This window comes from Acinonyx jubatus, chromosome A2 (genome assembly GCF_027475565.1).
Source record: "Acinonyx jubatus isolate Ajub_Pintada_27869175 chromosome A2, VMU_Ajub_asm_v1.0, whole genome shotgun sequence".
NCBI classification, from domain to species: Eukaryota; Metazoa; Chordata; class Mammalia; order Carnivora; family Felidae; genus Acinonyx; species Acinonyx jubatus.
In genome coordinates this window covers 99,713,456-99,738,450 of record NC_069383.1, presented here as the reverse complement: position 1 = coordinate 99,738,450, position 24,995 = coordinate 99,713,456, and positions in this window count along the sequence as shown.

The following is a 24,995-nucleotide window of genomic DNA, read 5'->3' as shown; positions in this document are numbered from 1 at the left end:
CAATTTGATCGTTGGATTTCACAGACTTTTAATTGTCCATCATTTAACGTAAAACCTCTCATGCTTAATCATCACATGCAGGTTTGATTTGTTTGATAGAATCGCATTAATATTAGAAGAATATTACAACTTCAAGATACTGTTCTTACAAGAAAGCTAATTAGTTTGAGCTACAGAATAAATAATTAATTATGTGGATAGTGAAGCAACTATCTAAAGATGAAAACCAGCATGTCATTGACATTTCCTTTTGGCAAACTTACTAAAGATTGACAAGAACTGAAACTTTTCTTCCAAATATGGTCTATATATTTTTTCTTAGTGTGATGGTCTTTTTTCAAAGAGAATGTTGAAGATTTTTTTGTTGTTTGTAATTATGGATTTTCAGAGGCTTTGTGTCAGTATTCTGATTAAGTTAATTTGTCTACATGAATAGAATGTATTGTGCAGTCTATTGAAAACCATTTTTTTTAGCACTAGGGGCTAGATGTGAAATATCATTTAGACAGGAACTAATGAAATTATCCTTATCTGAATGCCTTAAAGGAGATAAGGAAATAAATGTCAATTCTGCTATTTCTATAAAAGGCAACAAGTCACAGTACTCAACACATAATCAAAAGAAACATTTAAAATAATCTCTGTGGTCTAATTAAAAGTTCAATTAAGGAAACTATAATGATCTTCACTGATGAACTTTTACAAAAGACACATTTTAATGGATAAGTTTTACTCTGAAAAAAAGTATAATAAAACATCACAATGTCAGTAGCAGTCCATTTGCCACTGAAATGCTTTTGATGGCAGTTTTTATTTTATTGCCATTTCCAAAAAAACATCTAGATAAGGATCCACAGAGCTTACAGCAAGCTGTGAGAATTCTTTGGAGGGCAGCTCTGTGCTGATTTGTTTTGCAGAACCAAAATGTACCTCCTGTTTCTCTGTACTGTGTCCTAGAAGGCACTGGTTTGGGGACATAATGAATGTCCTGGGAGGTACCACTAATACAGGTAAAAACAAAAATTCAGAAAAGAAAAAAGAAAAGAAAAGAGAGAGAGAGAAAGAGGGAAGGAAGGAAGGAAGGAAGGAAGGAAGGAAGGAAGGAAGGAAAGATTTCCTCTGCATCAGGTTTTGTGAACAGGCATCGTGCTTCCAAATCTCATGTTTCCACCATTTTAGCTGATTTCACATCATTTCTAAAAGTTATGGAGAACAGCTATAACATTATTGTTCATAATATATGAATACAATAACCACTACCACAACATCAGCAACACTGCAGCTCAGGGTTATTGGCCTTAAAGGTCAAAGAGCCAGTTATTTCACCAGCAAAATGGGTGTATTTGGGAACAGCAAAGGAACTGCAGCTTGAGACATGCAAGCCTTGGCAGCCATGTTCAAGTCCAGAGATCAGAGAAGAGCAACACGATAAAGAAAAAAGGATGATGGGAGGAGTTGCTCTGAACAGAAGTCTGTTGGAAGAAACAAGAGTTCAGGGTAGTGATGGTTTCTCATGGACACAGTTGCAGAATTTTCTTATTGGCTAGGCTTATTGCGGGGTGAGGAGAAAAACTTCCTCCTGCATGGGTGGTAATGTAGGCCACTCCCTGTGGGAAATGTAAGGTAAGTCTCTTCTTGTTGGGTCTGCAGTTGACCATGAGTAGTAGGCAGGAATGCTCCCCGTCTTACCTCCCAAATACATTTTAAAGGAGGCTTCCTTGATTCAGTTTCACAGCGGTTTACACTATATCACAAAGTAAATCATGAAAAAAAAAAAGATGATAAAAACCAGACTCTCCCTTTGACTTATATGGGCTGTGTCTTTTCTACTTCATAAACTGCCTCAATGCAAGAAGCCGCAAGTTGGTTTCTAAGTGGTCTTACAGCTTTGAGAGATATTTAGGAAGCTCCATTAGCTGGTGACTGAAACCACAGCTAAATCCACAGATGGTGTCATTTTCCAGTGACTTTCTTGCTTTTGAAGCATCCTGAAATGTTACATCTATTCTGAAGGTATGTGTGAATTTTCATGGGATCGTAGGTCCCACTGAAAGGGGTGAGAAATCAATGGAAAGGATTTGGAGGACCAGAAGTGTCCCCTTGTCCCAGGGGCTTTGTATATTCATGAAGAAGAGCACCAAAGTGGAAGGAGGAGGTTATCAGGATAGTAACACAATTGTAGAGGAATTTACAGTTTACAGACCTAGGTCACCTCTATCATAACATTTGACCATCAAAACAAACTAGGGTGATAGACACCATTATTCTCAGTTTAGAGAGGAAAATCTGGAGGCTCCGAAAAATGCAATTAACTCCCCCAAGGTCAGAGAGCTAGAGCAGGGGAAGCCAGGATTCCAATCCAAGTCTACCGGCTCCCGTAGACTGTCTTACAGATTGTTGCATACAGCTGCTGGACACGTGTAAGCAAGCAGTTCCAAGAGTGTAAACATGCACACGTGTGCAGTGGCCACTTACACCCACCCATTTACACTGAAAATGCCTCGCCATCATTTGAATGTCAACATTTCATAAAAAGTTGAGCTTTGCTTCCTTACTAGAATTAGACAAATTTTCTTCCATCTCCCCCTTGCCTGTCTCCCAAGCTCCTCCTGCAATCAAGGCTGCTTTCTTAGGTTGATGAAAGCTGGCACTTGCCTTCAGTTGGGGAATGTCTTGGTGCTTTTGTGTTGACTTGCAGAAGTTCTTTATATATTTTGGATACTAACCCTTTATCAGACATGTCATGTGCAAATACTTTCTCCCATTTAGTAAGTTCCCTTATAGTTTTGTCAACTGTTTCCTTTACCATGCAGAAGCTTTTATTATTATTATTATTATTATTATTATTATTATTATTTTAATGAAGTCCCAATAGTTTATTTTGCTTTTGTCTCCCTTGCCATGTGAGACATATCTAGAAAAATGTTGCTGTGGCTGATGTCAGAAAAATTACTGCCTGTGCTCTCGTCTAGGATTTTTATGATTTCAGGTCTCACATTTAAGTTCTTAATCCATTTTGAATTAATTTATTTTTGTATATGGTGTAAGAAGGTGGTCCAATTTCATTCTTTTGCATGTGGCTGTCCAGTTTTCCCATCACCATTTGTTGAAAAGACTTTCTTTTTCCCATTGCATATTCTTGCTTTCTTTGTTGAAGATTAATTGACCACATGATCGTGAGTTTATTTCTGGGTTTTCTATCTGTTCCATTGATCTATGTGTGTATTTTTTATACCGTACAGTTTTGATGACCACAGCTCTGTAGTATCTTAAAATATGGGATTGTGATACCTCCAGTTTTGTTCTTCTTTTTCCAAAATTGCTTTGGCTATTTAAGGTCCTTTGTGATTCCATACAAATTTTGGGTGTATCCATTCCAGTTTTGTGAAAAGTGATGTTGGTATTTTGACAGATAGTGAATCAAATCTGTAGATTGCTTTGGGTAATATGGACATTTTAACAACATTTGTTCTTCCAACCCATAAACAGGAAATATCTTTCCACCTGTGTCATTTTCAATTCTTCCATCAGGTTTATAGTTTTCAGAGTACAGATCTTTCATTGCCCTGTGTTTTATTATTTTTATTCATATGAGAGTCATTATTTTTATCTCTTTAAAAATATTATCCTTTGGCAACAAATTTTGCCATTCATTTTCCTTTAAATACCTCAAATCTCTGAAAGGAGGCAGTCTATAAGCACAATGTGAGCAAATATGGGATCATCAGATAGAGAACAACAGATAACCCAGTAGCAGAGGAAGGATTCATTAAACTGAAATTTGAGAAATTTTTAAAACATGCAAAGAGAAGGACAATGTTTGGTTTGTTTAAAAGAGAAGTCGTTTCTGTGTATTCTGGAAGGGCTTGTAATTATTTAGCAGAGAATACTTTCATAGGACTGTGTTTTAAGCATTAGTTTTCCCTCTTCACTATCCCCACACCCATCCACATCCACAACAATCTGATATTGTTGGTCAAGCCAAGGGAAGAAAGGAGGATGCAGGGAAGTTAAATGCTCATAAGCTTTATGGCCACCACCTCTTGGATACGTAGGCTAGACCCAGTTCTGTAGGACAGAATGGACGGGGAAGGTTGAATCCTAAGACTGTAATTCTTTGTAAGTCCTCTTTCTTCAGAGACAATGTGATGTCTACAGCAATCACAGGGCTGCAGAGGAGACATACTAAGCTCAAAATTGGCAAAGTATGAATGCATCTTCAGACAGACAGGCCTATAGCTATTCCAGTGGGCATCCCACTTACCCATCATTCTAGACTGAGCAATGTGTCCCCCTTCAGGGAAATTTTGGGTAGTACCATATTGTTTATTAGATTTCATTGGGGAGTGACAGAGCAAACCAATCTTTACCCTTGAAAACTCATTACCACTAGGCCACACTGGCCTACAACGGTGTCCAGTGATGCCCCAGAAAAAAGGTAGGGTGGAAATCTAAATTCTATGTGGAATTTTTCTTTCGTTGTGTGACTTAGTTCACTTAAGGACCCTCAAGGTCCATCCCTGTTGTCACAAATGGCAAGACTTCTTCTTATCTTATAATTTACATTTTTACTTGAGTGTGGGTGACACGCAATGTTGCATTAGTTTCAGGCGTGCAACATAGCGATTCAGCATCTCTATACATTGTGCTGTGCTCGTTACAATGGTACCTATGATGTGTCACCGTATAATGCTAGTACAATTTCATTGACTATTTTCCCTCTGCTGTAATTTTTTTCCCCATGACTTATTCGTTCCATAACTGGAAGCCTGTCTCTCCCATTCCCCTTCCCCCTGGCAGCCATAAGTTTCTTCTCTGTATTTATAGGTTTGAATCTGCTTTTTGTTTGTTTGTTTATTTGTTTTGTTTTTAGATTCCATTTATGTGTGAAATCATATGGTATTTGTCTTTCTTAGTTACACTTATATGACTTCACATTATACCCTCTAGGTCCATCCCTATTGTTATAAATGGCAAGATCTCATTCTGTCATATGCCTGCATTATATTCCATTTTATATATTTAAACACACACACACACACACACACACACACATGCACTTCCTTATCCATTCATCTAATCATGGTTATTTAGGTTGCTTCCGTATTTTGGCTCTTGTAAATAAAGCTGCAATAAATATAAGGGTAATAACTTTACCTATATGTGGAATCTAAAAAACAAAACAAAAGCAGAACTCGACTCAAATGCAGAGAACAAACTGGTAGTTGCCAGAAGGGAGGATTGGGGGATGGGCAAAATAGGCAAAGGGGATTAAGAGACACGAACTTGCTGTTATAAAATAAATGAGTCACAGGGATAAAAAGTATGGCATAGGAAAGACAGTCAATAACATTGTAATAACTTTGTGTGGTGACAGATGGTAGCTACACTTGTCACAGGGACCAGTGCCTAAGGTATAGGATTGTCCAATCATGATGTTATATACCTGAAACTGACTTGGCCTTGTATTTCAACTGCAAAGAAAAAACAAAAAGGAAAAAACAAAAAAGAAATAAATGTGTGGGATTACTGTTGAAGATGAAGTTTGCAGATCGAAAGTACCAGACCAGAGGATTTGTATTTTATTTATCTGGCTGTCTTAAACAGATTTGAAGCAGGGCCTTGAAATAGATTTTTGTTTGTTTTCTTCTTTTAATCACAATAACTATATCAACACTGTGAAACACGGCTAGGTGGAGGAAAGATCATGACAAAGAAAACTGAAACGTTCTGTAAAAGTAATTTTTTTAGATAAGAGTTTCTTTTGTGAAGAAGCAAAAGATCATTTTTCACTATTCCTACCAATTCACAAGTTAATAAAATAGATTATTATAAGAGATCCTTTTAACGATTCCTGGGAAACCGACGTTTTATTTTGGAAATTTTGATTCTTTCGTGCTGTGTTAAGTGTTAATCTTGTCTTCACTGAAATGTTGAGACACTTTACTTTTCCTTTACCGTGGTTTCTATCCACCAGGTGTATGTTATTTATCTAAGACTGGTTCACTTCCCTTTGCAAATAATAATGAGGTTTCCAATCAGATATGCATACAGCTGTATCATATCTGAATGGAACTTTAGTAGGGGGAACATCAAACAAAATAATAAAGTAACAAAATGCTATAATATTTAAAGAACAGGATGTAGACCGATGTTTTATTTCCATATTCTACGTTTCCAAGTTGTCCAATTTTATAATAAATACATACTTATATTTTGTATATAAAAAGCTTTGGGGCAATATAAGTATAATAATATAAGCTATGGCTGCACTGCTGTAGAAATTATTTACTTAGGGAGACATGTTATGTTCAAGTGGAAAACAATAAAAACAGGTTTTAGAGCCAACATGTCTGGTTTAAATAAGAATAAAACTTCTTGGCGCGTGGGTGGCTCAGTCAGTTGGGCGTCTGACTTGGTCTCAGGTCATGATCTGGCAGCTCTTGAGTTCAAGCCCCGCGTCGGGCTCTGTGCTGACAGTTCAGAGCCCGGAACCTGCTTCAGAGTCTGTGACTCCCTCTCTCTCTGCCCCTCCCACACTTGCACTCTGTCTCTCCCTCAAGAAGAAACATAAAACAATTAAAAAAAAAAAAGAATAAGACTTCTCACAACATGTCAGGCTAAATTCTCAGACAGACCCTCCTCAAATTATAAGCATATAGAAACAATGGCTAATGTTGAAAATAATAAAAAGAAATGTATAAATAAATTTAGCAATGGAAATTTAAAATCAGCTTTCTTAGTAATTTATAGACCAAGCAGACTTAAAATTAGTAAAAGTATTAAGGATTTGAAATCTATCTATGCATGCATGCACTATGTTTAATCTAAAAGTATCATAATTACAAATTTGCCCTGTAAGACTATAAGACTTATGTAGCTGTAATCATCATAACAGTACAGAATTATCAGGGAAATAGACAGAAAAAGCAATGGAAATTTGTTTTTGTTTGTTTGTCTGTTTTTTTAACCGGATGTTGCAAAATTAACCACTGGAAATGAATGGATAATAAATTTTTCTGGCAAAATCTCCTCTAGGATAAAGAAATTATTTTTAATTATTTTTAATGTTTATTTATTTCTGAGGCAGAGAGAGACAGAGCATGAGTGGGGGAGGGTCAGAGAGAGGGGGAGACACAGAATCAGAAGCAGGCTCCAGGCTCTGAGCTGGCAGCACAGAGCCCGACACGGGGCTCGAACTCACGGACTGTGAGATCATGACCTGAGCCGAAGTTGGTCGCTCAACCGACTGAGCCACCCAGGAGCCCCTAGGATAAAGAAATTTAATCCCTACCATACACAATTTAAAAAAACCAAATGAATTATAGACTAATTAATGACTTAAATATATGACCAAAATTGTAATTTAAGAAGAAAACATCAGTATGACCTATGATGAAAAAATCAAAGAATACCTACAGATGAATTTTACATAGATAAGAAACAAAATAACCCATAGAAAAACTAGCACAGATTGTTACACAGATAATTTATAGGAAAGGACAACCACATGTCTAATAAACATGTAAAGATGCTCAACTTAATAATAATTGGAGTAGGCAAAAGGTAATGCCGTTTCATTTTCATAAGTTTGGAAAAGATGCAGGGTTACAGAAATTCACTTGTTCTGTGGAAAAGACTGTAAACTGGGAAATCCAAGTTTGGAAGATGCATGTGGCAAGAATGAATCAATTTTAAAAAGAAGTGCCTATGATCCTGAATTTCCAATTCTAGCAATAGAAATTTAGCAAAATTCTAAATGTTAATATTATAGTATTGTATCATCATATCATAACATAACAAACTAGATCTATATGTGTCATCTTTAAATCTTGAAAACAGTGATCATTTTTTTTAATGTTTTATTTATTTTTGAGACAGAGAGAGATAGAGTGTGAGCAGGGGAGGGGCAGAGAGAGAGCGAGACACAGAGTCAGAAGCAGGCTCTAGGCTCTGAGCTGTCAGCACAGAGCCCAACCCGGGACTCGAATTCACAAACCACGAGATCATGACCTGAGCTGAAGTCAGACGCTTAACTGACTGAGCCACCCAGGCGCCCCTAACAGTGATCATTTTTAAAATATTTCTTAGAGACATGTCTACTATGGCATATTTATAAACATTCAATAATCACACAGTATCTATAGTGCCATAAGGTTACAGTAATAAATCACAATTTGTAGGAAACGTAAAAAAATATTTATTTCTAAATCATTGAGTAACAAAGTTTTCATGGGGAACTGAGGTTAAGAAGAATGAAATAGAGAACAGATACAAAAATCTATGTATATCTGTAATATCTTATGTTCTTAAAATCAATTTACCTTACCAAAAAAAAAGCATAAAATTAACATTTGTTAAATCTGTTTGGGGTGCCTGGGTGACTTTGTCAGTTACATGCCAACTCTTGATTTTGGCTCAGGTCATCATCTCACCATTCGTGGGTTTGAGATCCGCCTTGGGATCTGCACTTATGGTGTGGAACCTGCTTGGGATTCTGTCTCTCCCTCTCTCATTGTCCCTCCCTCTCTCTCTTTGTCTCTCAAAAATAAGCAAATATTTAAAAGAAAAGAAGAAATCTGCTTATTGGTTGCCTCTGTGTTATAACATTTTGTGTATAAATAAGTTACATATGTATACACAAAGTATATAAACATAGCCTATATATGTATGTATATAATATTAACATATATTATTACATTAAACAGATTAATATAAACTTTCTGAGATTGGATAGCTCAATGCAGGCTCAAAACTTCATGATTTTGTGATGGAGATGGTAAAATATCCCTGAAGATAGGTAGGATTCAGAACGGCGTGTGTAAAAAGTTAAGGCATCATTGGACACAAAACCTCCATAAACAAGACACAAACAAGTCCATACGTTGTGCTCAGGAAACAATGAGAAGATTGGCTGATTGGAATTTAAATTTCATGGTTGGTATTGTTTCTCATACCAAGAAACAAAAACCTAAATTACATGTGTTCTTTGAAAGGCTGAGAGCTTCTTGAAAACAGTGAGATAAAGTCAGTGTGTTGTATGTATATAAATGAGTTTTCCTGGTGGTGCAATATTTTCCAGATTTTATGCAACAACAGCAGGACGCAAATTTATTTATGTATTTTGTTATTTTTTTTAATGTTTATTTTTGAGAGAGACAGATCATGAGCAGGGGAGGGGCAGAGAGAGAGTGAGACACAGAATCTGAAAGCAGGCTCCAGGCTCTGAGCTGTCAGCACAGAGCCGACGCGGGGCTGGAACTCATGGATGGTGAGATCATGACCTGAGTCGAAGTCAGTTGCTCAACCGACTGAATCACCCAAGCACCCCTATTTATGTATTTTGGACTGCAGGATTGCTCTTAATTTACCGAGAGGCTGTGAGCTAGAAAAAAAATCTTATTCCTGTAAAAATCATCGTATAACAGTAGGACAGAGATGTAAAGTTAAAAAAATAAAGAAATCACATTGAAATCACATTTAATTTAATTATTTAATGAAATCATCCTAGCTATTCCAGGAGTATGGTTCTCAGTTTCTCTAACTATAAATGGGACCTTTTGCAAGGAACTCTTTTGAGAACGAAATGGGGTAGTTTTGCTAAAGCACATTATAATGAGTTATTAATCAGTGTCGTGCCAATCTGGAAATAATTCAGGAAAATCACTTCACCGATTGCATAATCACTTATTTAAATAAGTATACAGATTTAAAGTTAAAGGGTAAAACAAAACAACTCTTGATATATAAAACAAGGAAAGAGGAATTAATTATATTATAAAAGTGTAATGGCAGCTATATTTCTGGCACTGGGTATCATATTCTTTAAGCTTTGTCCTGCAAGTTTTAATGCAAAAATTTAAACACTTATTTCTGTCATCTTCTTTGTGACAGCATTAATCTTGTAGAATGATGGAGGCATTAAATGGAGATCTTTAATTAGACCGTGTCAAGAGACCCTCAGGGCTCTGCAAGCACAAGAAAATAATGTATTTCTGACTTAGTTCATGTCAAAATGTTGTAGATTCCATTAGAATTTATTAATTCATTTATTCAAATATTTATTAAACACCAATCATATGCTCAAAGATACGGCAGGAGGAACAGACAGTCCTGTTTTTAAGATGCTATGCTCAAGGGTGGCGGGGTGATGGGGTGGGGAGAACAATAAACAAGCAAATATCTTCTCTGCTAATTGCACGTTCTAAGAAAAAGTGGGTAGGAGATTAGCAAATGATAGTGTATGTACGTGTGTGTGCACATGTGTGCCTGTGCGTGTGTGTTTAGGGAAATGCCACTCTAATTTTGTAATAATTGAGGAGGGACCTGCAGAGAGTGAGGGAGTAAACTGTGAATTTCTGAAAGGTATAATATTATATTCAGAAAGGAAAGCAAGCGCAAAGGCCCTGAGGCAGCTGTGAGCTTGGACTGCTTTAGGAATGCTCAGGAGAGGGGCACCTGGGTGACTCATTTGGTAGAATGTCCGACTTCTGGTCAGGTCATGATCTCACCATTCATGGGCTTGAGCCCCGCATCGGGCTCTGTGCTGACAGCTCAGAGCCTGGAACGTGCTTCAGTGTCTGTGTGTGTGTCTCTCTCTGCCCCTCCCCAATTCATGCTCTGTGTCTCTCTCTCAAAAAGAAATAAATATTTTTAAAAAAATTTGGAAATGCTCAGGAGGCTAATGAACCCGAAGCCAACAGAGTGTGGGTTAGAGGCTGAGGTCAGGTTTGCCACAGGAACCCAAGTAAAAGTCCATGTAGGGTCTTTGGCTTTTATTCTGGAGGAGAGGGGAAAATACCAGAAGGATTAGAGAACTAATCAGGGAGAACAGTAGGTGCCTACTGCTATGATCTTTGTAGGAGATGATGTCGACCTAGTCTAGTGTGGTAATCATGGAGATGGGGTGAGCTTTTGTGATTCGGCACTGATTCCAAAGATAGAAATCACATTAAGAGAGAATCTACTCCCTTCCATAACAGTAAATACTTGAAAAGAATTTTTAAAAACTGCCTCATTAAAAAAAATAACCATAAGAGCTGCAACATAAGAAAGCAACCAAACCAGCCCCCACTAAGAGAATATGGTGAAAAATTAGGTCAGGCAGAATTTGAAAGACCAGTGGAAGTCACAGTCTATCATCTTGGCTGTGGTTTTCAGTTATTGCTGAGTGACGAAGAATTAAACTTAATATTCCAACTTCATTCCTTTAAATCAGGTGGTAAGAAAAATCTTTTTAGAGAAATGGCTAAGGAGAATGGTCTGAAATGATAAAGTAAATCAAGAAAGCACCTGGAAGTAGAGAACCACAGGCACAGAGAAAAGCAGGTGCAAAGGCCCAGAGGCAGGACTCTGTTTGCCACGCTCCAGCATGGAGAGGACTCCCCTATCTCTCTGCTTGTACAGGTATTTATCCAAGGTGCTTAGGCTATAAACTGTAAAAGCACATTCCAAAATTATTATTGCCTTGCCACGATACCTATTTTGTTTATCCCTAAGCAGCATTGACAGAAAATATTTGCACCATGCATGTATCCCTGACCAGTGCAGCCCTGATCCTGGCCCAAAATGAGGTAAGCAGCTTTTACAGAATGTTAGAGAAGTTTATTTCTAGGTGGTCCAAGAGCAGAGCTTCTAACTAACATTCCTCAAGCAACCAAAGCCTTCTACGTGATATTTCTTCCCTGTATGTCACCTTCTGCTTCAGGCTGTGCCAAAAGAGTGTTAAGGCTTACATTGCAGATGGATATAGGAAGAATGAGAGTCCCAGATAGTCTCGGACACTGGTGATGGGATTAGAGATTAGTGTATGTTTTGGGATGGCAATTTGGAAATGCGTAAGAAAAGCTTAAAAAAAGCATAACATAGCCATCTTCTAGGAATGTTCCTCAAAACATAATTAAGTTCATTGGGGAAAAATATTAGTTGCGAGACATATAGTAATAAAAGTAGAATACTGGAAATAAATTCAACTTCTATGAATGTGGAATGAGATAAAAATATAGTTTCAAAATTAAAGTTGATGTTGGAATGTACAGCAATTAATGAAGAAATATATACACCAATTCTTCCTAAGTATGCTAAATTCATTAAAATAGGTTTTTATAAGAATTCATATAGAACTGGTAAAAAAATAAATAGATAATCATATATGCATACATACATATATATATAGACATACACGCCCTTTTTCCCTTTTTTGTATTATATTTTTATAATCAACATATTTAGTTATTAGAATAAAATTCGAAGATGAAAACAATTTTTAATGTTTATTTTTGAAACACAGAGAGAAACAGAGTGTGAGCAGGGGAGGGGCAGAGAGGGAGACACAGAATCCGAAGCAGGCTCCAGGCTGTGACCTGTCAGCACAGAGCCAGACATGGGGCTTGAACTCAGGAACTGTGAGATCATGACCTGAGCTGAGGTCGGACACTCAACTGACTGAGCCACCCAGGGGCCCCCAAATTAGAATATTTTTAAAATGAAATATGTAATAACTTATTTACAGTATTATTCTTTTGTTCTTAAGTTTATTTATTTTGAGAGAGGGAGAAAGCATGAGTGAGGGAGGGGCAGAGAGAGAGAGAGAGAGAGAGAGAGAGAGAGAGAGAGAATCACAAGGAGGATCTGTGCTGTCAGCACAGAGCCCGATGTGGGGCTCAAACTCACAAACTGTGAAATCATGACCTGAGCTGAAATCAAGAGTCAGCTGCTTAACCAACTGAGCCACCCAGGCGCCCCTAAAATATTAGTCTTGATTGTCCATGTCAGTTTTTAAAAATTAGTTTCCTCGACTTAGTTCAAATGTCACACATCAAATGAAAACTTCTTTTATCTCCTGTTTCCGTGATTTTTCTTTTTGTTTAAATAAAACCCTGGCAAATACCGTAACTCTGTGGAGTCCTTCTTTAGTTTTAGAGCTCAGCGGCCACCAGTCTTTTCTTTCCTCTCAAGATGCTCCACTTTTGCCTGGCCAGAAATAACCTCTTGGTTTCTGTAATAGAAGAATACCTCGCTAATGTTTATCTGAAAGGTATTAGCAGGTGTTTGTTTGCTGAGGGTCAAACTGCTTTTTTTGCTGACCTAGACTTTTGTTATTCAGCACCTGCTAGGTGCCAGGCTCCCACTAAGCAAAGGGAGTAAAATGTACCATGGAACTTAAAGTTGCTGATGGCATGTGGACAAGTTTCCCAAACTATATTCTGCAGTTAGGAGCCAGTTAAAAATACAGGTTCTTTAACACAACTCTCAAACATCTTATTAATTCACTAGGTGGTGAGTGGTATTCAGACTGCCTATGTTACAGAGTTGTTCTGACAATCAGCTTACAAGAGATGCCACATGGATGTATTTAATGATGTTCCCAGTGTGAAATACATTCTTTCCAAAACTTATTACCGGTTTTCAATTGACCGTACAATTCTTAGACACAGACAAGAAAGGTCCCGTTCTGGTCTCTGTGCTTGACATAGCCTCAGCAAACACCCCTCTCCATGCAAATAAGCGAATAAATGAAGAAATGAATGGATAGATGGATAAATGAATGAATGAATCAATCAATAATATAGAATGTGCAGGCAGTGCCATTACTCAGAATTTCATGCTCACTGTTGGCTCAGTGTGATCCGTATCATAAACATTCACTTTTTTTAATGTGTATTTACTTATTTATTTTGAGAAAGCAGGGAAGGGACAAAAAGAGAGGGAGAGAGAGAGAATCCCATGCAGACTCCATGCTGTCAGCACAGAGTCTGATGCGAGGCTCAAACCCATGAACTGGGGGACCAGTAGTCGAGCCTAAATCAAGAGTCAAATGCTTAACGGACTGAGCCATCCAGGTGTCTCATAAACATTCACTTTTCTAAGTAATACCTTTCAGTCACCAAGGACCTACTTCTCTATATCTTTGCCTTATGTCCCCAAAAGAAAAAGAATACCAGGAGACCCTCTGCATTGTGCCTGTGCCAACAGGAATGGATCATGACAAGAACCTCTAATCAATCGGCAATGAATTTGAACAAGCCCTATGTATGTCAGGCTCATGGAGGGAGCAGTGTGAAAAGTTTGGGAAAGTTCAAATGACAGATGTCTTTGGTTAAAAGAAAGATAAGTTATTTAACATGTTAAATCATTTTCCATGAATCACAACTGTTGTGATACTCACACTGATTCCTGGGAACCTAAGACCCACAAACTTGGAAATGTAGAGAAGTGTGGAATTGGATGCTGTATATTACTGAACAATGATAATCTACTTGTAAGCATCTATTTCACTTATGCTATTAATGAAAAATTATCCTGAGGTGTATTTTGAAATACATAAAGTAGACCTCCCCCCCTTATAGATGGTTTCGATTTCCATGGTTTCCATTACCCAATGTCAACTGTGGTCCAGAAGGAGATGGTCCACCTTCTGACGCATTGTCAGAAGATCAGTACTAGCCTAATGCTGCGTCACAATGCCTACGTCATTCACCTCACTTCCTCTCATCACATAGACACTTTATCATCTCATATTAGCACAAGAAGGGTACAATACAACAAGATATTTTGAGAGAAAGACCACATTCATACAACTTGTATTACATTGTATTGTTATAATCCTTCTATTTTATTATTAGTGTTGTTAATCTCTTACAGTGACAAATTTATGAAATAAAACGTACAGGGGCTCCTGGGTGGCTCAGTCGGTTAAGCATCCGACTTCAGCTCAGGTCATGATCTCACGGTTTGTGAGTTCGAGCCCCGCGTTGGGCTCTGTGCTGACAGCTCAGAGCCCGGAGCCTGCTTCGGATTCTGTGTCTCCCTCTGTCTCTGCCCCTGCCCCGTTCATGCTCTGTCTCTCTGTTTCAAAAATAAATAAACATTAAAAAAATTTAAAATAAAATTTATCATAGGTATGTACAGATAGGAAAAAAACATATATATATATATATATATATATATATATATATATATATATATATATATAGGGTTGGGTTGGGTATTATCCATGATTTCAGGCATCCACTGGGGATCTTGGAACGGACAAGGGGTCTACTATATTAAACAACTCATATACTATTAAATTTGCATAAGTACCATTGTATGTGCAACATGCTTCAAGTGTCATACTGATTATTTACATGAGCCTTCACATTGGTTTTGTTCATATTTTTATTCTTACGCTATACTTAATATCATAAAAAATAAAAATATTAGCTCTACTTCATTTGGATTTAATTTTTAAATATTTGTCAGTTATAATTTGCATTTGCCCTCCTATTACAATAAACAATTTTGGATATTTGAAGAAAAATAACTTTGGGGCACCTGGGTGGCTCAGTCAGTTGAGCGTCCCACTCATGATTTCAGTAGGATCATGATCTCACGGTTTGTGGGATCAATTCCCACTTTGGGCCCCATGCAGATAGTCCAGAGCCTGCTTGGGATTCTCTCTCGCTCCCTCTCTATCTGCCCCCGCCCACTCTCTGTCTCCTTCTCTCTCAAAATAAAGAAATAAACTTTTTTTTTAAAAAAGAAAAATATCTTTGAGAACCTATATAAAAGTCTTAACTTTTTAATTACTCTACTTTTTAAAATATATTCCAGTTTTGTACTTTTTGGATATATTGACTATTGCTTTCAATAGTACACACATTACATAAACATCTTGACAAAAATCATTTGCAATTTTGCTACTGTAGGGGTTGGGTAAATAAATGATGTGAAATCAACATATATATTTTTCAGTGATGCGTTTATTTATTTTATGCATTCAAACATCTCCTGCCCATGAACAGTCTACCCAGACATGTGCAATCAGTCAATCATCAATCAATCGACCAATGCAATAGCCCTATATATTTTGGCAATTTTTGACAACACAGGCATAAATCTGCATATATTTCTTTAATTTGTTTTTATGCAGGGTTTCTTTTTGTCATTCTAGTAGGGGGGATGCTTTTTAGTTAACATTCTATTAGCTTGATTTTAATTATATGATATGTAAGTCTTTGTGTATAACCTTCCCTCGGACACTAGGATGTTAGGGATCAGTCTGGCTGAGACAGAGCACATCTACCTTTCATTTACTTGCTACAACTGTGTCATTAAAGATGATTAAGAACCAGCCAGTGGAATAAAAGTGTGTGGGGGTATTTGAGTAGTGAACAAATACACTGAAAACAAAATAGAAGCCCCACGGAGTACAATGTGAAAAGAAGAATCTGGTAGAACATAAAAAAAAAAAAAATGCAGGTAAGCTTGGAGTATATGCAGCTAAGAGCCTGGATTTTACCTGGAAGCTGCTGACTATGAGTTTACATCAGGAAAATGACATACTAATATTTATTTTGTATACTCGCTCTCAGTGGATGTGTGGATAATATGTTTGAAGACAGGAAAGTCGGGAGGCAGGGGTAACATCTCAGATATGTGGAAAATCTAGAAACCAGAGACCAGCTGGCATAAGAATAGGTCTTTGGAGGCAAAATAAAAAGATCTGAATATTGATTAGTTGAGGAGATGAGGGAAAGGCAGAACTTTAAGATCAATTCTTGTTTTCACTTAGGTGATTATGAGGGTTTTACCACATGTCGTAAAATGGATCGTTTCGGGTTTGAACCTCTTGACTTGCATTGTCCTGAGGTATTTAATGAATTTGTTTTTCACTGCTGGGAAACTAATATTTCGAAACAGTTAAAGAGCATAAATTTTCAAAATGAACCAAGTTATAAAATAATTCCTTAGGCGTTGGTTGTAGGAAGAGGCTCATGAGTATTCTGTTAACAGAAAATGTGTCAGGAGTTAACATCTTCAACATTGGTGAGGGCGCCTCTTAACTAAAGGAGCTCCAATGATCGTTAGATGAGGGGTCTCTGGTTACACAAGCAATGGCTGATGATAGTTTTTAGTGAGCTAATCAGTGACTGAGAGCATAAACATTTAACTTTATTTAATGGTAATTAAATTTAAAGGGCCATATTTGTCTAGCATTTCCCATACTGAATAATGCACGCATAGAGAAAAAAAATCAATAATTTTATCAATAACCACATACCACATGCCAAGAGCCTTGTTAATTTGTTCAGCAAAAAGAGGACATGGGGAGTCATAATCGAAAGCACAGAGTTCCCCCACTCCCATTAATTCAGTGTCATTCTCCCAGAACTATACCTTCTCTGGGCAAAATGAACACAGGATGTAATTGTGAATCTACTAGGAATAATTATCCTTTGTATTTTAAAGTTTTGATGTTGATACTAATTTTTTAAATCCCTCTTGGGGCGTGATATTACATTTTTTCCCCTACTTTGTTATGAAGACAGCACTCCAGCCCTTAATTTAAAATTATGTTTCCATGCCAGGTTGAGCACCACAGAATCCATTCTGTCACTCGTCTGGAGATTTTTGAGGTTGTAACTTGGGAAAAAGTCCGTATTTATATTGATAAGTTTTCTTATTCTAGACTGATCCTGTAACTGGCTTCTTTTGAATATATAGCTGCATGTGCTATTATCTGGCATTACTTGGAGATCTGGGAGCTACTTCAGGTTAGAAGAGATTGGTAAACGAAGATAATGTACGCATCTTTGCAAGGCAAACATGTAATTCTCCAATCAGGAAAGATTAGCTTTATCCAAGAAACTGACTTTTGCACACAAGGAACTCCATGGCATTGAAGGATCAAGGTATTTAGAGTTATTTGAGTTCTCTAAAATCTTTCTATTTCAAAACTTCAAAGTATCATTCATTCCTGAGCAAAGACCTAATTTTTTGACTCAAAAACATGGCAAATTTGGGAATGACTGTTGTAATTTGGCAGTCTTCAGGATCAGATTCTCTCTCTGATATTTGCTTAAATGTTCCTGACTACTGAGATGGTTGGCTGCGTCAAGAGGGGCACCTGGGTGGCTCAGTGGGTTAAGCCTCTGAGTAAACACTGGATTGGACTCAGGTCATGATCTCACAGTCTGTGAACTGGTCTCACCATTCTCTGTGGACAGTTTGGAGTCGGCTTGGGTTCTCTCTCTCTCTCTCTCTCTCTCTCTCTCTGCCCCTTCCCCACTCGTGCTGTCTCTAGCTCTCTCAAAATAAATAAATACACTTAAAAAAAAAAAAGAAGAAGAGAAGAGAAAGTTCAGGTTCTGACCATGCTTTGAAATGATTGTTGGAAATGATGGTGGAATCTCTTGGCTGGGCTTTAAGAAATGAGTCTCAGGGGCACCCGGTGGCTCAGTCGGTGAAGTGTCTGACTTCAGCTCAGGTCATAATCTCAACAGTTGGTCCATTAGGAGCCCTGGTGGTGCCCAGCCTGCTTGGGATTCTCTCTCTGTATCCCTCTCTCTCTCTGCCCCTTCCCCACTTGCACTCTGTCTGTGAATCAGTCTCACTCTCAAAATAAATAAATAAATAAATCGTAAACACAAAATACATAAACAAACAAACAAACAAACAAACGAGTCTCAGTCTAGAAAGGAAACTGCCCACCTCTGTCCAAACCAGAGTGTTGTTGAGCTAATTTCTGTCTCCAGAATCACTCTGTGGTCCTTTAATTTGTTCTCGTGGATTATATCCGAGCCTGTGTAGTCACAGGCTGTAATGGAATGCTAGCTTCCGGACCCCAAAATCCTTGGTTCTGGAGACAACAGTCGCCATGCATTTCCAAATCAGAATTAAAAACAAGTTTTCTTTTGAACGTGCCGCTCTCCAAGTATCTCATAATGAAGGCCATCGTTTTTCTTCCACTGACAAGACTCATCTCCCAGATCTTGGGGTCACCATTGACTACTCCATTTCTCTCACTCCCCACATGCTACTTATCCACAGCTCCTCTTTGTGCTGCCTTCACAATGCATCCCTGTGCTGACCACGGCCCATCACCCACACTATCACCATTCCGATCTGAGTCACTGCCCTTTGGTCCTGGGTTCCTGGAGCCCGAGGACTTGATTCCCTGGTTCTTTCTGTACCCATATCCTTTATTTTCCAAAGTGCACCAGACAGATCCTCTTGAAACATAAAAAGATCATATTATCCCCTGGTAAAATTATCTAATGTATTCTTATCACATGTAAAATTAATTCAAAATAGGGGCGCCTAGATGGCTCAGTCATCTGAGCGTCCTGCTTTGACTCAGGTCATGATCCCAAGCGGCATCTGCTTAGGATTCTCTGTCTCCCTGCTCGCACTCTCTCTTTCCTCAAAAAATAAATAACTAGACAATAAAATAAATAGGCACTGAAATAAATAAAAGTAAATAAAATAAAATAAATAAAAATAAACAAAAAGAAATAGGCACTGAAATAAAATAAGTAAATGAAATGAAATTAACTCAAAATAATACCATGGTTGACAAGAACTTACACACTCTTTTCCATCATGGTCTGATTCTAAGATATCTCTGTGACTTGTCTTTTACTGGGCCAGAGCATAAGGTATCCTCACATTTTTGCCCTTACCCAAAAACTTGACTCATAAAGATTTCAATTGTTTCTTTATCCACAGAAGCTCTCTTTTCTCACATGGGCCACTCCTCACTTCTTTCAAGTCTGCTCTGGAAGGATTTATTTTCTATGTAAATATAATAGCTTTAATCATTCATTGCCCTCTTACTATGCTCTTTTGTGTGTACAGCTTCCATTCTTTGTAAAATTAATTGATTAAGTAATTAATCACTCATCTCTTTAGGTATTTTTTTTTTTACCTAAACTCTAGGAGGGTAGACAATAAGTCATTTTTATCACTGTGTGTTCAGGTCCCCAGTCACAGCTTGGCAACTAATGTAATTGTTAAATGGATGAATACATTATTTCACAAGTATCCATGTAATAATTTTTATATCAAAACTTCCCATAATTGCAATGTGGACCAGAGAATTCAAAATAAGCATTACACTAACTAGAGCTGAATAGGGGTACCGGGGTGGCTTGGTCGGTTAAGCATGCGGCTTCGGCTCAGGTCATGATCTCACGGTCTGTGAGTTCGAGCCCCGCGTCGGGCTCCGTGCTGACAGCTCGGAGCCTGGAGTTTTCTTCAGGTTCTGTCTCCCTCTCTCTCTTCCCCTCCCCCGCCCATGCTCTGTTTCTCTCTCTCATTTTCTCTCTCTCTCAAAAACAAATAAAATTTTAAAAATATAAAATGTTGAACAATTATTTTGAGAAACATTTGTGAAAGCACCAGTGAGCCACGAAGCCCGAAGAGTTATGGGGCCAAGATTAGGGAGGGTATGGAGGCCTGGATGTGAGTCTGGTGTCTCAGTCAGCTTGGGCTACAACAAAGCACCACAGACTGAGCGGCTTAACAGTAGAAATTTGTGTCATGGTCCAGGAGGCCAGAAATTCACGAGCAAGGTGTTCTCCTGGACAGGTTTAGAGGAGAGTCGCGTTCCAGGTTTTAGATTACTGACTTCTGCTTCCGCACTCACGCAGCACAAAGAAGGCAAGAAAACTCTGTGGGGTCAGAAGAGACGGATCTGATTTAAGAGAATCTATCTCATCCTTGTGATCTCACCACCTCCTCAAGACCCACATCTTGTTACTGTCACACTTGTGGTAAGATTTCAACGTGCACATTTAAGGGAGCACAAATATTCAGTCCGTTGCAACATACATTTTGTTTTTCACTTTCCTTAGAATTGTTATCAATTCCCAAAGAAAGGTGAAGAGTATGTCCACTCATACAGTGGAGGTACTAAGCACATCTCTTAGTAATTGAGATATTTAAAAGAGAGAGAGAGAGAAAGGAAGGAAGAAAGGGAGGGGCTGACATCCTGATGATATCCCAAAGGTCACTTAGTCTCTGATAACTTTTCTTCATTCATTTTTCTTTCTCCCCAGACTCCATAACTTCCATGGTCTCCTTTTCAAGTTCACTGAAGTGAATTGCTCTGGTGCATTTTGACTTTCCACTATGGTCGTTTACTGCTCCATAATTTCTATTTGGTTCCTTTTTTTTTCCATATAATTTCTATCTCTTTGCTGATATTCTCCTTATCTTATATGTTGTTTTCTGATTCCTTTATTTCGTTTCTCAGGTTTCCATTAGCCCTTTGAGCAAAGTGAAGCCAGTGGTTTTAAAGTTTTAGTCTAGTAAGTTTGATGTATGGAGCAGTTCTTGTCGATTTAATTTGTTTCTATGAATGGGTTATAGTTTCCTTTTCTTTTCTTTCTTTTTTTTTTTTTTTTTGCATGCCTCATGATTTTTGTTGAAAACTGGATATTTGAGTATTAGATGGCTAATCTAGAAAACAGATTCTCTCTTTTCCCTGGGATTTATTAAGTTTTTGCTTTGTCTTGTTTTATTTTGTTTGTGTGGGTGTGTTTTTGCTTCGTTTCATTGTTAAGAGCTCTAGCAGCCCACTTGTTTGGTGGAATTTTCCGGACCACTTCTATAAAGTTGTATTTCTTGTAGGGTGTGGTCACTGAATTTTTTGTCCTTTAACTCATGTTCAGCTAATGTTTTGACAGAGACTTTCTTGTAGGCTAAAAGCTGAACAAACAAACATACACACAACAAAACAAACAAAAATAAAACAGGCAAAAATAACAAAACAAACACGTTCTCCCGTCTTTGTAGGTTGAGTCTGTGCTACAGGACTCTTTCAATATCATGTTTCCCTGACATTGAGCCTGGGGCCCAGCCCAAGGCTGAAAGCTTAGGGTCTTTTTTGGTCATTTGTGAGCATGTGCCTTGAAGTAAGCATGCATGTGACTTTGTAAATCCCACCATATACATGGCCTTTTTTGAGTGTGCTCATTACCCACTGAATATTTTCTTCTGTGCTTTTTCTCTAGTGGCCTGTCGAATGTCTTGACTTCAAATTTCTGCCTCATATATCTTGTAACTCTCCTTGCAGGGTTTTTGAACAATACCTGCCCTTTCCTGGTCTGCTTTCTGGCAACACAGAGATGAGAGCCTTCCATCAGGCCCCCCCCAGACAGTTTAGAACAGACCCACACAACAATTTAACAATAAAATCTACTCCGTTCCCTCTGGAGCCAGAGACCAGGAACCCACACGAAGAACAGAAACTTCTGTGGCTTCAATATTGCCACTACATTGAAGAGATGTTGGAGCGAAGGCAAGCAAAACTGACACATTTTCTTATGATTTTCCAGTTGTTGGTTCTTAAGTCCACTTTCATTTGGTTGCTGTCATCCATCGACTATTTTTCAGGATTTGGACAAAGTTGGTTCTGACAGTTTATGTTTGTCCTTCTTTTTTCCCCTTTGGAGGAATGAAAAAGTGCAGCCGCCTAATCCGCCATTTTGCTGATGCTGCTCTTCGGTCAGTTTTTACTTCATGTATGTAGTGCTCTGTCGTTAGATTCAAGCATTAGTTTCCCAGGGTTGCCATGGCAAACTACCACAGAGTGGGTGGCTTAAACAAGAGAAATTTATTGCTTCCTAGTTCTGGGAGCTTGAAGTCTGAGATCTGGTACCAACAGGATGGCTCTTTCAAGGACTGAGAGGGAAAATCTGTGCCATGCTCCTTTGCTAAATTCTGGTGGTTTGCTAACAATCTTTGGGGTTCTTCAATCGCTGCCTTCATGTTCATGTTGTGTTCTCCTTGTGTGCTTATACATCTCTATCTAAATTTTCCTCTTTTAATAGGGAAACCTGTCATACTGGATTAGGGCCCATCCATCTAACCTGATCTTAATTAATTTGCCTGATTCAACATTGTTATCATACTCTCCTTACTTCTTTAAAGATGGCTTCCTTGGGGCGCCTGGGTGGCTTAGTCAGCTAAGCATCCAACTTCACCTCAGGTCATGATCTCAGGGTTCACGAGTTTGAGCCCCACATCCGGCTCTGTGCTGACACCTCAGAGCCTAGAGCCTGCTTTAGATTCTGTGGTTCCCTCTCTCTGTCTCTGTCCCTCCTCTGCTTGCACTCTGTCTCTCTGTCTCTCTCCCTCAAAAATAATAAACATAAGAAAGTTTTAAAAAAATCAAATAAAAAGATGGTTTCCTTTAGTTCTTTATGTTTATAATAGCTATTTTTTCTCCCAAATCTATTTTTTAATTAAGAAATTTTTTTGAAATTTATTTATTTCTTTTGAGAGACTGAGAAAGTGAGGAGGAGTAGGACAGAGAGAGAGGGAGAGAGAGAATCCCGAGCAGACTCCGCACTGTCAGCAGGGAGATAAAATTAGTGTATTAGCTTCCTGTCGTAACAAATTACCACCAATTTAGTGAATTAAAATGAAGAAGTGTTATTATCATATAGTTTTGAAGGTCAAAGTCTGCAATAAGACTCAAGGGTGGAATTTTTTTTTTAAAGTTTATTTACTATTGATGGAGACAGAGACAGAATGCAAGAAGGGGAGGGGCAGAGAGAGGGAGATACAGAATCTGAAGCAAGATCCAGACTCTGAGCTATCTGCACAGAGCCTGACTGGGGGCTCAAACCCACAAGCTGTGAGATCATGACCTGGGCCAAAGTCAGAGGCTTCACTGACTGAGCCACCCAGGTACCCCTCAAGGGCAGAAATTTATATTTATTGGCAGGGCTGCTGTCCTACTGGAAGCTTTAAGGGAAAATCTGTTTCTTTAATTTTTCCAGTATGTGGAGATTGCCTGCATTCCTTGGCTCACGGCCTCACTCTTCCATCTAAAAGTCATCAATGTTGAGCCAAGTATCTCTCATGTTGTTATTTTTTCCAGTTATCTCTCTTCTGTCTCGTTCTTCCATTTGCAGGGAAACTTGCAATCACATTGGGTCCTCCCACCCAGGACAACCTCCCATCTCAAAGCTAGTTGCTCAGTAACCTCAACTCCCCTTAGAATCTAACTCCCCACTGCCATGTAAGCTGACATAGTTCCAGGTTCTAGAGTTTAGGATTAGGATGATTAGGATGTATGCATTTTAGAGGTATCATCATTTTATCTCCCATGGCTAGACATAAGTCCATTCACCTGTAGACTAAAATGATTTATATTCTTTTGTCTCCCACCATTTCCCAAAAGCTCTCAAGAGAGGTGACTATAATTTACCACTGGTCCTACAACTTGAACCCTTTTGCCTCCTTGGTTGGACCTTTGAAATTGTGGGTATGGATATGGTCTCTACTTATGTGTGTATGGAGGAGTACAGCAAATTCACACCATAATAATGTAAGTACAAAGCACATATTCACTCATACTCAGACTTAATCTGATCTTTGAAAAGCAAATAGAATTCAATTATTAACTTTGGAGAAATTTGGCTAAATTGAACAATAAAGGCATAGCGACTTACATTCTTATGTTCGGAATGATTAATAAGTAAGTGATGGCAAAAAAAAACCCAAGAATAAATGAAGGTGATAATTTAGGAAGTTGGAAAGGCAGTTTTTAGCTACAAAGCTGTATATAACTTGTGAGCACTTAGAGACATTGATTGATGAACTACAGAGCTTCTGGCTTAGTAGGAGCATAAAATGAGACCAGCTGAGGTTTGCAAATTTGTAATCTCCTTGTGGAAAACCAGGGAAAAAGACATCTCAGCATAATAAGAAGACCGATCTATTAAAGACTTAAGACTTGATCCATTTGTCCTTGTAATTCAAAAGCTAATTCATATACTGATCTGATATATTGTGTTAACAACCATTGCTGATTATCATAGCACACCTGTCATTCTCTTTTATCTGGCATCTAAAATATTCAGTAATCTTGGACTTTTCTTATTTCAAGCAAGTATAGCCTAATTTCAATTTTAGTTTCCTCGAAAACATCTTTCCCTCTAGCACATTTATGAATAAAGCGATCATAGATATCTATACAAGGTCCCTCCAGACAACATTTGTTAAACGCATTAAATCTGCATTAGTGTGTCAACAGCTTTAATTCATCGATTTTTAAAGTTCTTTAATCCTCTTCCATCATATGTCCTAATGCACATAAATGATTATTTTCCTCTGTTTCCTTTATCATGAAGACTGGTGTCTTCTAGTTTTTTGGTACTGTCATCTATATGATTCAGTATTTGAAAAAAAGTTAATTTCCATTGATGTCTGCATAGATG